Here is a 14790-nt window from a genome sequence, read left to right on the forward strand (position 1 = left end):
TGGGACACATGGGTGGCTCAGTGGTTGAGCTTCTGCCTTCAGCTCAGGGTGTGATCCTGGAGTTCCAGGATTGAGGCCCACATCAGGCTCCCTGTGGGAAGCCAGCTTCTCTCTCTGCCTATTAATCTGCCTCTCTCTCTATGTCTAAATAAATAAATAAATATTTAAAAAAATACCACATGTAGTTTTTCATTTCTTTTATTATTTTATCTCAGTGATCTGTTTATCTTTGTACATGATTTAGCCACTGCTCTTTTGCAGGATCCTGCTCTCACAGTTCTGTATTTTTAAGATGGGAAAGATTGGGGAAATTAATTTTCCTCTCAGATTGAAAGAGATTCTTGGTCATGAAACTATTTGTATGATGTTTATTTGTTGTACTCAAAGTCCAGTAAATGATGTTTGAGTCTACTATAGAATCATCAGTCCTGTTACTAGGACCAGCCATGGAAAATGATCAATGCTTTAGCCATGACCATATAAATAGAGCTTCAGTGTATTCAAATTGTTGGATTTGGTTTGTTCAAAAAGAACAGTTTATTGCTTATCTTTTTAGTTTGTTTAAATCTTTTAAGTGATTATCAATATAATAATAACAAACCTGAACTTTAGAAGTTCAGTTTTATCTCTCTATCATTTATAAACTAAGACTTTCAAAATATTTTTCCTTAAAACAGGGACTTAATTGCAATTCATTAGACCTAAAGTGTAATGCAGGTCATTTGTGAAAGTTCTTATTTTTTTAAATAGTATTTCTCTTTTACTGTTCTAATAGTTGTACAGATAAGAGAAGATTCATTTAATTTCACTTGTAAAAATTGCTATGTATGGATAACTTTCTGTACTGATTGACATTGGCAAGCTCTTCTTAAACAATTGATGTACTTTCACCAGGAGTTTTTCAGTAACAATGATAATTAAAAATTTGTGGACAGCTGATGTTTTTGGTTGTAGAAATAATCTGTAATGTAAAAAGTATGTTCATAACAACTTAATAGCTTTATATCACTTATTTGTATTATATTACAATTAAATTTCTGCTGCCATTATCCTGTTATATATAAATATAAGAATATTACATATGTATATATAATATACAATTTTAAATTGTAAATGAATTGAACTAATAGGAGGACGGAATATTCACCTAAAAAGTATTAACAATTGGAGCCATTTTTGTATAATAAGATGTTTCTTTAAAAGCTTTCTTTAGCACTCTATTAGGTTCTACTTGTAGAGGAAGGGATGTGCCTTAACTCATGAGGAAGTTGCTTTTATTCTGACAAATATATAAAATCTGAGCTAGGCTTTCCCAATATAATTTGTGTGAAGATCTCTTTAGTTCAAAAAAATCACTAGGCGTTGTGTATGAAATACAATAAACCCTTAATATGCGTCTTGTGGAAGCCAGTTGTGACACCACTTGTGTTGGCACTTCTGAAGCACTCATTTTTTAAAAAGATTTTATTTATTTTAGAAAGAGCATGACTGGGGGAGAGGGACAGAGGGACAGGGAAAGAACCTCAAGCAGACTTTGTGCTGAGTGTAGAGCCCCATGCAGGGCTCAATCCCAGGACTCTAAGACCACAACCTGAGCCAAAACCAAGAATTGGATGCTCCACTCACTGAGCTACCCAGGTGCCCCCTGACCCACTCATTTTAAGAGCCCATAACCACCCACACATTCAGTGTGTCAATGTGATTCACAAGACTAAGCATATTGTAATACTTAGCTAAGATTTATTATAGTGATATAGCAAAGATACACAACTCGGCCAGGAAGAGGGAATGACTAGAGGAATGAATCTAGAGGAACCCATGTGCAGACTTCCTATGCAGTCCTCAAAGAGCCCACACAGATTATACTCCAACAGTGAAATGCATTAACATGGGCACAGTATTTCTGCCCAGGGAAGCCTGTTAAAAGCTCAACGTCCAGGGTTTTACTGGGGGCTAAATCATACGGCACCCTTTGCTCACCAAATTCTGATTTCCCAGAAGAAAAGCAAGTGTTCATCATAAATCACATGCTTTTTTAAACAGTCTGGTCAGATTAGCACAGCTAATACAACCTTATCATATGGAGAAAATTTCAAAAGCTAAGGTTTTGGATGTCAGCTGAGGGCCAACCTTGTAAGTAAGCCCTTCTTGAATAGTCATGGTACCCTTGAAAATCAGCTGAACATAGAGGTTTATTCCTGGACTCTTCTATTGATCTACATCCCTTAATACCATACTATATTGATAACTGTAGCTTTGTAGTAACTTCTGAAATCAGGAAGTATGGGTCTTCCAGATTTGTTCTTTTGTGATATTGTTTTGACTTGTGTCCCTTGTGATTCCAAATGCATCTCAGGATCAGTTTTTCCATTTGTTCTGCTGAGATTTTAATTGGGATTGTATTGAACCTATAGAGCAATTTTGGTGAAGACATCTTTTGTTCTATCTATTGCTGAATGACAAATCACCCCAAACTAAGTAGTGTAAAAGAAAAACCTTTTTTTTTTTTTAATTATGCTCATGAATAATGTTGGATGAGGAATTGGGATGGGGCACAGTAGGGATAGCTTATCTATTCCATGATACTTAAAGCCTCCGCTGGGGGTTAGGATCTGGGGCTTAAATCATTAGGAGGATTCTTTGCCCAGATGTTGGGACCCGGACAAGTATTGTATACCAGAGCACTTATTAATAGTCTATGTGACTTGAGCTCACAACATGGTAGGTCAGTTCTAAGAGGGAGTAGCTGGGGACAAGTGTTCAAAGAGAAAATAGAGAAAGCTCCATGACCTTTTATAATCTCACCTTTGAAGTTACATAGTATCACTTCTGTTGTAGTTTATTGGTTGAAGCAGTCATAAGCCCTTCCGAAGGGAAGGGGACATAGTCTCCCACTTTTCCATGAGAAAATTTAAGGTCACCTCAAAATTCATTGTATGAATTCATTCATTCGTGATTTCCTCCATTCCATGAACACACACACATATACTGATTGTTTTGTAGTGTTCTGTATAGATGTCTTGCATATTTTTCATTGGATTTATTCCTAGGTATCTAATTTTTAAAATGTATTAAGGTTTTTTCATCTTATTTTCTGTTCTTACTATATAGAAATCAATTTATAATATTTGATTAGTATTTTGCAGCCTTGCTAAATTCACTTTTTAATGGTTTGTAGAATTTTAAGGTTTTCTACAATTATAATTATGTAACCTGTGAATAATGATAACTTCCTCATTTCCAATATATAATTTCCTTTTCTTGTTGCAATAGTTATGACCTCCTGTATCATGTTGAATAAAAATAGTGATAGCAAGTATCCTTTCTTGATTTCTGAGGAAATGCTTTCATTGTTTTAAGTATGATGTTTATTACCAAGTTCCTTCTTTTCCTTTTTTTTTTTTAATTTTTTTTTTCTTTTCCTAATTTATGAAGCATTTTTATCATTGTTGAGTTACATGTTAAATTTCATTTAGTGCTTTTTCCACATCAATCAAAATTATTATTGTATTTTTACCCTTTTTCCTCTATTAATGTAGTATGAATTATATTAACTGATGTTCAAATGTTAAAATATCTCTACATTTCTGAACTAAACCCCCTTTGTGATGCACTATCCTCGTTCACAATCACTAACTTCTGGGGGTATGCTAAGATGGTGGCATAGGAGAAGAATGCTAGGCTGGGCTCATCCTCAAGCACAACTAGATAACTATCAAATCATTGTGAATACCCAAGAAATTCACCCGAGGACTGACAGAACAAACTGAACAACTAGAGGAAAAGAAGAGGCCACGTGGAGGAAGGTAGGAAGTGCAGAGATGTGGTTTGGAGTAGAAATGAATCCCGGGTTCTGTAGACAGGAGAGAGTCCTAGTCAAGGAGAAAGATGAGAGAGAGTAGAGTACACAGGGATATGCACATGGAGTACATTTCCCCAAAGCCATTGCCTGGGAAAAAGAGAGGGGCTGATTTTTGTGAGTTTTTGCAACCAGCGGGGATTAAAGACTAGAGTTTCAAGAGGTCAACAGGCTTGGCTGAGATAGAGCCCTGAGGGTGCTGCCCTGCTCCTGAAGAGAAGGCATGCAAGCAACCCCAGGGCAGATGCCATGATCTGAGGATTGCCTAATGGGCATGGGGAGAGGATGTTCACTTTTCTTAGAGTTTATCTATGAGGTGGCTTTCACAGAGGTGCATCTCCTAGGACAAGAGACCACAGTCACCATTTCCCTTTCTTGCCCCTCAACATAGGCACATGGATAACTTCGTGAGGGTTGCTAAGCCAGATACTGGCTGTCAGCCTCCTTTGCTCCAAATACCATGACCCTGTACCCTGGTGCCACTGCCCTTATTGGTCAAACTTGCATCAGTCCCAGTACAATGAGTCCCTTCCCCGGAAGACCAATGCAGGTCCCCCTGCCACACTAGGTCCCTAAAGTCTGGAGTTTTCAAAGCAGGCTTGGCTGGAATAGAGCCTAAAGTGTACTATGCTGATCCAGGGAGACAAGCAACCCAGAGATAGCATGAAAACAGTGATTGAAAAATACTTGGGACACACAAGGGGAAGTTATTCACTCTTCTGGGAGTGCTTCCCTGAGAGTAGCAAGCATGAGGTCCCCTCTCTGAAGACAAAGGGGCTGGCTGGTGCCATTTCCCTTCCCCACTCCTCAGCATAAACCAACTTCAATAAACAGCATAGCACCAGCACTGATTGCCTAACCTCCTTATACCAAGTCCTGCCCCCCTGTGGTACTGATTTTCTTAGGCAAGTGTGCCTAAGCATCAGCTCACTGGGCCATTTCTCCAGAAGATCCAGAAGACTAGTACAAACCCTAGCATTCACCTCATCTACCAACAACAGAGCTCTGCAAGGCTTCAGTTCTAGTGGAAGTAGCATCAGGGCTCAATTATTAAGTAGACCAGAGCACACCTAATTAAAACTCTAGCGATCCAAACACTGCTCACTGCAGGCAAGAACCTCTGCAGACAACTGACCTGTTGGATAGAGCAGCTAAAACACAACTAAGTGCATACAGCATACACCAGAGACACTCCCTGATGCACCAGGCTCTGGATATTATATGACCTTTTCTTCAAAAAGCCATTACTTTCAGGAGCAGGAAACATAACAGGCTTTTCTAATAGAAGAAGACAGAGACCTATATGAAATGCCAAAATGGAGGAATTCATCCCAAAAGGAAAAACAAGAAAAGGTCACACCCAGAGATCTAATTGAAAGAGATATAAGTAATATGTCTGATGGAGAAATTAAAGCAACAATCATAAGGATAATTGCTGAGCTTGCGAAAAGCATGAAAGACATCAGGAGACTCTTACCACGGAGATAAAAGAGTTAAAAAGAATAGGCAGAAATGAAAAATGCAGTAACTGAGATTTGAAACAGACTGGCTGTAATAACCACAAGCATGAAAGAATCAGAGGAAAATGAATAAGTGATATAGAAAATAAAATTATGGAAAATAATGAAGCTGAACAAAAGAGAGCAGTCCAAGAGAACTCTGATTCGATCAAATATAATAACGGTATCATAGGAGTCCTAGAAGGAGAAATGAGGGAGAAAGGAGGCAGAAGGTTTATTTGAAGAAATAATAGCTGAAATATTCACTAACCTGGGGAAGGAAACAGACATCCAAATCCAGGAGGCACAGAGAACTCCTATCAAAATCAACAAAAGCAGACCAATGCCAAGACATATTGTAGTTAAATTCGCAAAATATAGTGATAAAAAAATCTTAAAAGCAACAAGAAAAAAGAAGTCCCTATCTTACAAGGGAAAACTATACAGCTAGTTGCAGATTGCTTCACAGAAACTAGGAAAGCCAGAACAAGAAAGTGACATTATATATATATATAAATTCAGTGTGCTGAATGGGTAAATCTACAGCCAAGAATACTCTTAGCAAATAAATCTACAGCCAAGAATACTCTAGCAAGGCTATCATACAGAATACAAAGATTGATAAAGTTTCCCAGACATGGGGCACCTGGGTGGCCCAGTCAGTTAAGTGTCTGCCTTAGGCTCAGGTCATAATCTCAGGGTCCTGGGATTAAGCCCTGTGTTGGTCTTCCTGCTCAAGAGCCTACTTCTCCCTCTCCCTCTGCCCCCTCCCCCCACTCACGCTCTCTCTCTCTCACTCTCTCTCTCTCTCAAATAAATAAATAAAACCTTTAAAAAAAAAAAGAGTTTCCCAGACAAACACAGACTAAAGGTGTTCATAACCAATAAACTGGTCCTGCAAGAAATATTAAAGGAGGAGATCCCCGGGTGGCTCAGCAGTTTGGCACCTGCCTTTGGCCCAGAGCATGATCCTGGAGTCCTGGGATAGAGTCCCACATCGGGCTCCCTGCATGGAACCTGCTTCTCCTCTGTCTGTGTCTCTGCCTCTCTATCTGTGTCTCTCATGAATAAATAAATAAAATCTTTTAAAAAAATGAAAAGAAATATTAAAGGAGACTCATTGAGTATGATGGAAAGACTGAAACTGTCAAAGACTTCTTTTCTGGAGAAAATCTCCAGAAACAATGACAAAACAAGTAATAAAATGGCATTAAATACATATCTATCAATAGTTACTGTGACTAAATGCTCAAATTAAAACACACAGGATTGAATTAAAAACAAGACCATCTATATGCTGCCTTTATAAGAAAATCATTTTAGACCTAAAGTCAGATTGAAAGTGAGGGGATGGAGAAACATCTATCATGCTAATGGATGTCAAAAGAAAGTCAGAGTAACCATACTCATATCAGACAAATTAGATTTTAAACCAAAGATTATAACAAGAGATGAAGAAAGACACTATATCATAATTAAGGGAACTATCCAATGAGAAGATCTAACAATTGTAAATATTAAGGCTCCCAACTTTGGGACACCCAAACATATAAAAGAATTAATAACAAACAGAAAAAAACTCACTGGTAGTAATACAATAATAGTAGGGGACTTTAAAACCCCACTTACAACAATGGACATATCATCTAGGTAGAAAATCAACAAGGAATCAATGGCTTTAAATGACACACTGGACCAAATGGACTTAACAGATATATTCAGATCATTTCAGCCTAAAGCAGCAGAATACACATTCTTTTTAAGTGCACATGGGACATTCTACAGAATAGATCACATAACAGGTCTCAAATCAGGCCTCAACAAGTACAAAAAGATTGAAATAATACCATGCATATTTCCTGACCACAATGCTATGAAACTTGAGGTCCACTGCAAGAAAAAATTTTGAGAAACCACACAAATGGAGGTTAAACAATATGCTACAAAGAATGAGTGGGTCAACTAGTAGTTGAACTCAAAGAAGAAATTAAAAACTACATAGACACCAATGAAAATGAAAATATAATGGTCCAAAACCTTTGGAATGCCGCAAAAGTAACTACAAGAGGGAAATATATGTCAATACAGGCCTCCCTCAAGAAGCAAGAATAATCTCAAATACACAACATAACCTTACCATTGTAAGGAGCTGGAAAAAAGAACAACAAATGAAGCTGAAAGCTACCAGAAGAAGGGAAATAATAAAGATAAGAGCAGAAATAAATGATACAGAAACAAACAAATAAAAGCCCAAAAAATCAGCAGAACAGATCAAAGAAACCAGGAGCTGGTTCTTTGAAAAAATTAATAAAATGGATAAACCCTTAGTTACACTTAGCAAAAAGAAAAGAGAAAGGACCCAAATAAATAAAATCACAAATGAGAGGGAGAAATAATAGCCAACACTACATAAATACAAACAATGATAAGAGAATATTATGAAAAAATATATGCCAACAAAGTGGACAATTCAGAAGAAATGGATAAATTTCTGGAAATATATAAACTACCAAAATGAAGACTTAGAGAACTTGAACAGACCAGCAAAGCAATTGAACTGAACCAGCAAAGCAATTAACAGAACCAGCAAAGCAACTGAATCAGTAATCAAAAATCTCCCAACGGTGCCTGGGTGGCTCAGTCAGTTAAGCAATCTGACTCTTGATTTCATCTCAGATCATGATCTAGGTGTCATGGGATCAAGCCCCGTGTTGGGCTCTGGGCTCAGCAGGGAGTCTGCTTCTCTCCCTCTGTCCTGCTCCCCCTGGCGCTCTCTCTCTCTCTCAAAAATGAATAAATAAAATATTAAAAAAAAAAATTTCCCGGGGATCCCTGGGTGGCTCAGCGGTTTAGCGCCTGCCTTCTGCCCGGGGCGTGATCCTCGAGACCCGGGATCGAGTCCCACATCAGGTTCCCAGCATGGGGCCTGCTTCTCCCTCTGCCTGTGTCTCTGCCTCTCTCTGTGTGTGTGTGATTATCATGAATAAATAAATAAATAAAATCTTTTAAAAAAAAAATTTCCTGACAACCAAAAGTCCAGGTCCAGAAGACTTCACAGGGGAATTCTAGCAAACATTTAAAGTAGAGTTAATACCTATTCTTCTCAAACTATTCCAAAAAATAGAAATGGAAAGAAAACTTCCAAACTCATTCTATGAGGCCAGCATTACCCTGATTCTAAAATGAGACAAAAACTCCACAAAAACAAAACGAAACAAAACAAAACAAAATAAAACAAAAACTACTGTCTAGTATACTAATACATCCCTGAGGAACGTGGATGCAAAAATTCTCAAAACACTAGCAAATCAAATCTAATAATAGTACATTAAAAGAATAATCCACCACAAACAGTGGGATTCATTCCTGGGCTGCAATATTTGCAAATCAGGGACACCTGGGTTGCTCAGTGGTTGCGCATCTACCTTGGGCTTGGAGTGTGATCTCAGGTGTTTGGGTCCTGCATTGGGCTCCCTGCAAGGAGCCTGCTTCTCCCTCTGCCTATGTCTCTGCCTCTCTCTCTGTGTCTCTCATTAATGAATAAATAAAATCTTAAAAAATATATTTGCAAATCAATCAGTATGATATACTATATTAATTAAAGAAAGGATAAGAACCTTATGACCCTTTCAATTGTTGCACAAAAAGCATCTGACAGGGCAGCCCGGGTGGCTCAGTGGTTTAGCGCTGCCTTCAGCCCAGGGAATGGAGTCCCAGGTCAGGCTCCCTGCAGGGAGCCTGTTTCTCCCTCTGCCTGTCTCTCTCTCTCTCTCTCTGTCTCTCTCATAAATAAATAAAATCTTAAAAAAAGCATCTGACAAAGTACAACATCCATTCATGATAAAAACCCTCAACAAAGAAGATATAGTAAAGGCCATACACCAAAACCCCACAGCTAATATCATCCTCAATGGGGAAAAACTGAGAGCTTTTCCTTTATGGTTAGGAACAGGACAGGATATCTACTCCATGACTGGTATTTAACATAGTACTGGAAGTCCTAGCCTCAGCAGACAACAAAGAGGAATAAAAAAACATCCAAATAGTCAAGGAAGAAGGAAAACTTTCACTATTTGCAGATGACATGATACTCTGTAGAAAATCCAAGAGGGCAGCTTGGTTGGTCAGCAGTTTATCGCTGCCTTCAGCCCAGGGCGTGATCCTGGAGACTCAGGATGGAGTCCCATGTCGGGCTCCTTGCCTGGAGCCTGCTTCTCCCTCTGCCTGTGTCTCTGCCTTTCTCTCTCTCTCTCTCTCCCTCTGCCTGTGTCTCTGCCTCTCTCTCTGTCTCTGTCTCTGTGTGTGTCTCTATGAATAAATAAATAAAAATCTTAAAAAAAAATCCAAAGACTCCACCCAAAATTACTAGAACTAATACAGAAATTCAATAAAGTCACAGGATACAAAATCAATGTCCGGACATCTGTTGCATTTCTGTACACTAGTGATGAAGTAATGGAAAGAAAAATCAAGGACTTGATCTCATTTACAATTGCACCAAAAACCGTAAGATACCTATGAATAAACCTAGCCAAAAAGGTAAAATATCTCTACTCTGAAAACTATAAAACACTGGTGGAAGAAATGGAATGGGAAACATTCCATACTCCTGGATTGGAAGAACAGGTAGTGTCAAAATGTCTACGTTACCCAAAGCAATCTACACATTCAGTGCAATCTCTATCAAAATACCAACAGCATTTTTCACAGAGCTAGAATAAATAATCCTAAAATTTGTATGGAACCACAAAGGACTCCAGATAGCCAAAGCAATCTTGAAAAAGAAACAAAAAGCTGGAGACATCACAATTCTGGACTTCAAGTTACATTACAAAGCCATAGTGATCAAGACAGTATGATACTGGCACATAAAAAAGACATAGATCAGTGGAATAGAATGAAAACCCAGAAATGAACCCATAACTATATGGTGAACTAATCTTCAACAAAGCAGGAAAGAATATCCAATGGAAAAAAAGACAGTTTCCTCAACAAATGGTGCTGGGAAAACTGGAGAGCAACATGCAGAAGAATGAAACTGGACCACTTTCTTACACCAAACACAAAAATAAATTGAAAATGGATGAAAGACTTAAGTGTGAGACAGTAAAATCCATCAAAATCCTAGAGAACACAAGCAATAAGCTTGTTGACATTGTCAGTAACAAGTTCTTACTAGATATGTCTCCTGAGGCAAGGGAAACAAAAGCAAAATGTACTATTGGGACTTCATAAAAAGCTTCTGCACAGCGAAGGAAACAACCAACTTAAAAAAAAAAAAAAGAAAGAAAGAAACAACCAACTAAACTAAAAGGCAACCTTCAGAATGGGAGAAGATATTTGCAAATGACTTATCTGATAAAGAGTTAGTATCCAAAATGTATAAAGAACTTATGAAATTCACACCCCCAAACCCTATGATCCATTTAAGAAATGGGCAGAAGCCATGAATAGAAGTTTTTCCAAAGAAAACACAAATGGCAACAGACACATGGAAAGATGCTCAACATCACTCATCATTAGGGAAATACAAATCAAAACTACAATCAGATATCATCTCATACCAGTCAGGATTGCAGAAATTAACACAGAAAACAACAGATGTTTGTGAGGATGTGGAGACAGGGGAACTCTAACACTGTTGGTGGGAATGCAAACTGGTGCTGCCACTCTAGAAAACAGAGTGTGGAGGGTCCTCAAAAAGTAAAAAATATAACTACCTACAATCCAGCAAAATCGTACTATCAGGTGTTTATGCAAAGGACACAAGAATACTGATTTGAAGGGATACATGAACTCTTATCTATTTATAGCAGCATTATCAACAACAGTCAAATTACAGAAAGAGCCTAAATGTCCATTGATTGATGAAAATATTGATATTTACTATTTTCTTTTTCTTCCTTTAGTTTGATATTTAATTTTTGTTTAGCCTCTTGAAATTGAAACAGATTTTAGCCTTTCTTCTTTTGTAATATGTGCACTTAAGACTATATATATATATATATATATATATATATATATATATATATTCTCCTAAGCCCCACTTAAACTATATCCTACCAATTTTGAAATATTGTATCTTCATTAGGTTAAAATATTTTCAAAGTCTTGTTTTGATTTTTCCATTTATCCTTGAATTATAGAAATGTATTATTCAATTTCTCAGCAGTTGGATTTTTTTTAGTTATATTTTTGCAATTGATTGCTAGCTTAATTTCTCCATGAGCAGAAAATGTAACCTGAATGTTAATTCTTAGAAGTTTGTTGAAGCTTGCTTTATGACCCAGCATATGGTAAATTTTGATAAAGATTCCATTTACATTTGAAGAGAATATGCATTTGTTGTTATTAGGTGCAGTGTTTATAATATGTGCTAATCAATCAAGTTTATTAATTGTGTTCACCGTGTGTATATGCTTGTTTTCATAGACATTAAGGGTAATACGTTAAAGTTTCCCCTTTATTAATGTGAAATTATCTATTTATTGGTTTATTTTTGTTTTAAAGATTTTGAAGAGAATTATTGGATATACACACACATAAAATTATGAAATCTTACTAACAGAGTAACCCTTTTCTAACTAAGGGATATCTCTGCTTCTAATAATGCTTTTGACTTCAAGTGTACTTTATCGAATATTTTTTTTAAGATTTTATTTAATTATTCATGAGAGACATAGAGAGAGAAGCAGAGACACAGGCAGAAAGAGAAGCAGGCTCCCTGCAAGGAGCCCAATGTGGGACTCCATCCCAGATCCTGGGATCACACCCTGGGCTGAAGGCAGATGCTCAACCACTGAGCTACCCAGGTGTCCCTACTTTATCAAATATTAATATAGCTTTCATTTTGGCTAACATTTACAGTGTTTATCTTTCTGGTTTTTAACTTTGGACCTTTCTATGTCTTTTTTAAAATGTGTGTCTCCTGTACTTAATATGTTGTTTGGTTTCATTTGATTCAATTTTTACCCAATATAACAATTTTAGTCTTTTAACTGGAATATTTAGTTCTTTGCATTTAATGGAGTTACTGATGATGTAATTGGGTTTGTATTATCCTGGGTTTTTAAAAATATGTTTTATTTTTCTTCTCTTTTCTTGCCTTCTTTTGAATTAATTTTTGTAATAGTCCTGTTTTTCCCTCTGATAGCATTTTGTTTTATTTTTTAAAAGATATTTTATTTATTTATTCATGAGAGACACACGGAAAGAGGCAGAGACACAGGCAGAGAGAGAAGCAGGCTCCATGCAGGGAGCCCGATGTGGGACTCGGTCCTGGGACTCCAGGATCACACCCTGGGCCAAAGGCAGGTGCTCAACCACTGAGCCACCCAGGTGTCCCCCCGATAGCATTTTAGACATTCTTTTATTCTTTCAAGTGTATGATTATCCTGAATAAAGAGATTCATCTTTGTCTTATTACAGTTTAATATATATTATTACTTTTATTATTTTCCTAGTAATGTAAGAACCTTATACTTCTTGGACTCTGTTATCCCTTTCCTATCTTATTCATCATTATTATCATGTATTTTATTTAGTTCTATATATAAGTAAAATTCCACAAGACATTAATATTCTTATTTTGCATGTCATTGCCAGTATACTTACCTCCAAAGTTACTTTTTCCAGTGCTCTTCATTGCTTCTCGCATTTTCATGTTTCCATCTGAGGTCATTTACCTTCTGACTAAAGAACTCCTTTTGGTAGTTCCTTTTTTTTTTTTTTTTTAAGACATATTTATTTATTTGAGAGAGAGACAGAGCACAATGGGGGGAGAGGGACAGAGGGAGAAGAAGAGAGAGAATCTCAGGCAGATTCCTCACTGAGTATGGAGCCTGATGAGGGACTCTATCCCACTACTCTGAGATCATGACCTGAGCCAAAATCAAGATTCCAAAGCTCAACCAACTGAGCCACTTATGCATCCCTAGTATTTCTTTAAATGCTAATATACTTGCGACAAGTGCTCCTTTTCTCCTGAAATGTTTTTATTTTGCCATTATTTTTATGGGATATTTTCACTGGGAATAGAATTCTAAGTTATCATTTTCTTTCACCCCTGTAAAGACAATCCACTGTCTTTTTTGGATTCTACCATTCTGCTGATAAATCAACTGTTAGTTTTATTGTTGCTGCTCTAAAAATAATATGTCTCTTTTCTTTTTTTCAAAGATTTTTTAAATTTCTTTTTTCAAGACCCTGCAATCTTGACCGGAGCCAAAGGCAGACCTCAACCACTGAGCCACCTAGGTGCCCCAATATGTCTCTTTTCTATGACTACTTTTAAGATTATTCTTTTATTTTTTATTTTTAGCAGTTTTGCTACAAAGTGTAGCTTTGTTGTTATCTTGCTTGAGGTTCACAGAGCTTCTTAAATCTGTAGGTTGATACATTTCATCAGTTTTGGAAAATCTCAAATATTCATCAAGTATTGACTCTGCCTCATTTTATTTCTTCCCTTTAAGACTGCAGTATAAAGTATATTTGAACTTTTGACTGTCCCACATTTCCTAACATGTTTTCTTTTTTCTCTCTCTCTCTCTCTTCTTTCCTTTGGGCTTTAGTTTGGAAATTTTGTATTCATCTTTTTTCCAGTTCACTAATCCGATATTCTTCGCATACAATCTGTTCTTAAACACACTCACTTGGGATGCCTGGGTGGCTCAGCGGTTGAGTACCTGCCTTTGGCTCAGGGTGTGATCCTGTGGTCCTGGGATCAAGTCTTACATCAGGCTCCCTGCATGGAGTGTGCTTCTGCCTCTGTCTCTGCCTCTCTGTGTTTCTCATGAATAAATAAGTAAAATCTTTTTAAAAAAAAATCCCACTCAATTTCAAATATTGCAGTAATTTCAGATTGTATTTTTCAGTTCTAGAACTATCTTTTTTTTTACATATTTCAGTTTTCTATTAAGTCCCTAAATTATTTTCTCCATTTTTTTCTATTTTTTAAATACTTAATCAGTGATTTTAAAGTCTGTCTGCTAATTCCAATTAACTGAATCACTTGTAGTTATGCTTTTATCAAAAGCCAGACAAGGTGTATAAAAACTGTTAGAGACACTAGATGATGTTATTTTCCATGAAAGAAGGCTCACTCTTCCCTCTGCAGGTGAGGATGATCACTTTAAGGCAATCAAGATCTATACTTAGTTTGCGCTGGTTTGCTGATTTGTCCAATTCAATCTATGCCTGGCTTACCCTTGTTTAGAGTACACAAGGCTCTAGGACTGTTTCCTCAGAGCAGAGGGACTGCAGGAAATTCCATTCTGCTTTTCAATATTTTTGATTCCCAGTTTTAGCCTTTTGCTTCTTAAGAAGAGCTGCAGAATTTGGCAGATATTTTGAGAGTGAAATATCCATATTTTTGAAGACTCCCAGATCTGCTGGAAACCACCAAAAGTACTACTGGTTTTTCTGTCATAAACA

At 37.0% G+C, this 14790-nt stretch overlaps 1 long non-coding RNA gene across 7 annotated transcripts in view; it reads right to left on the reverse strand.

Annotated features, from left to right (window-relative positions):
• Nucleotides 1–14790, reverse strand: part of LOC144312201 (uncharacterized) — a 73783-nt gene that overhangs the window by 41468 nt on the left and 17525 nt on the right. The window contains exon 3 of one of the 7 annotated variants that reach the window (XR_013377647.1): nucleotides 234–961. The exons of the other annotated variants lie outside the window; for them this stretch is intronic. This is a non-coding gene — a long non-coding RNA (uncharacterized LOC144312201). Of the gene's footprint in view, nucleotides 1–233; nucleotides 962–14790 lie in introns of those variants that run through there. 7 annotated transcript variants of the gene reach the window in all.

This window comes from Canis aureus, chromosome 4, assembly GCF_053574225.1.
Source record: "Canis aureus isolate CA01 chromosome 4, VMU_Caureus_v.1.0, whole genome shotgun sequence".
NCBI classification, from domain to species: domain Eukaryota; kingdom Metazoa; phylum Chordata; class Mammalia; order Carnivora; family Canidae; genus Canis; species Canis aureus.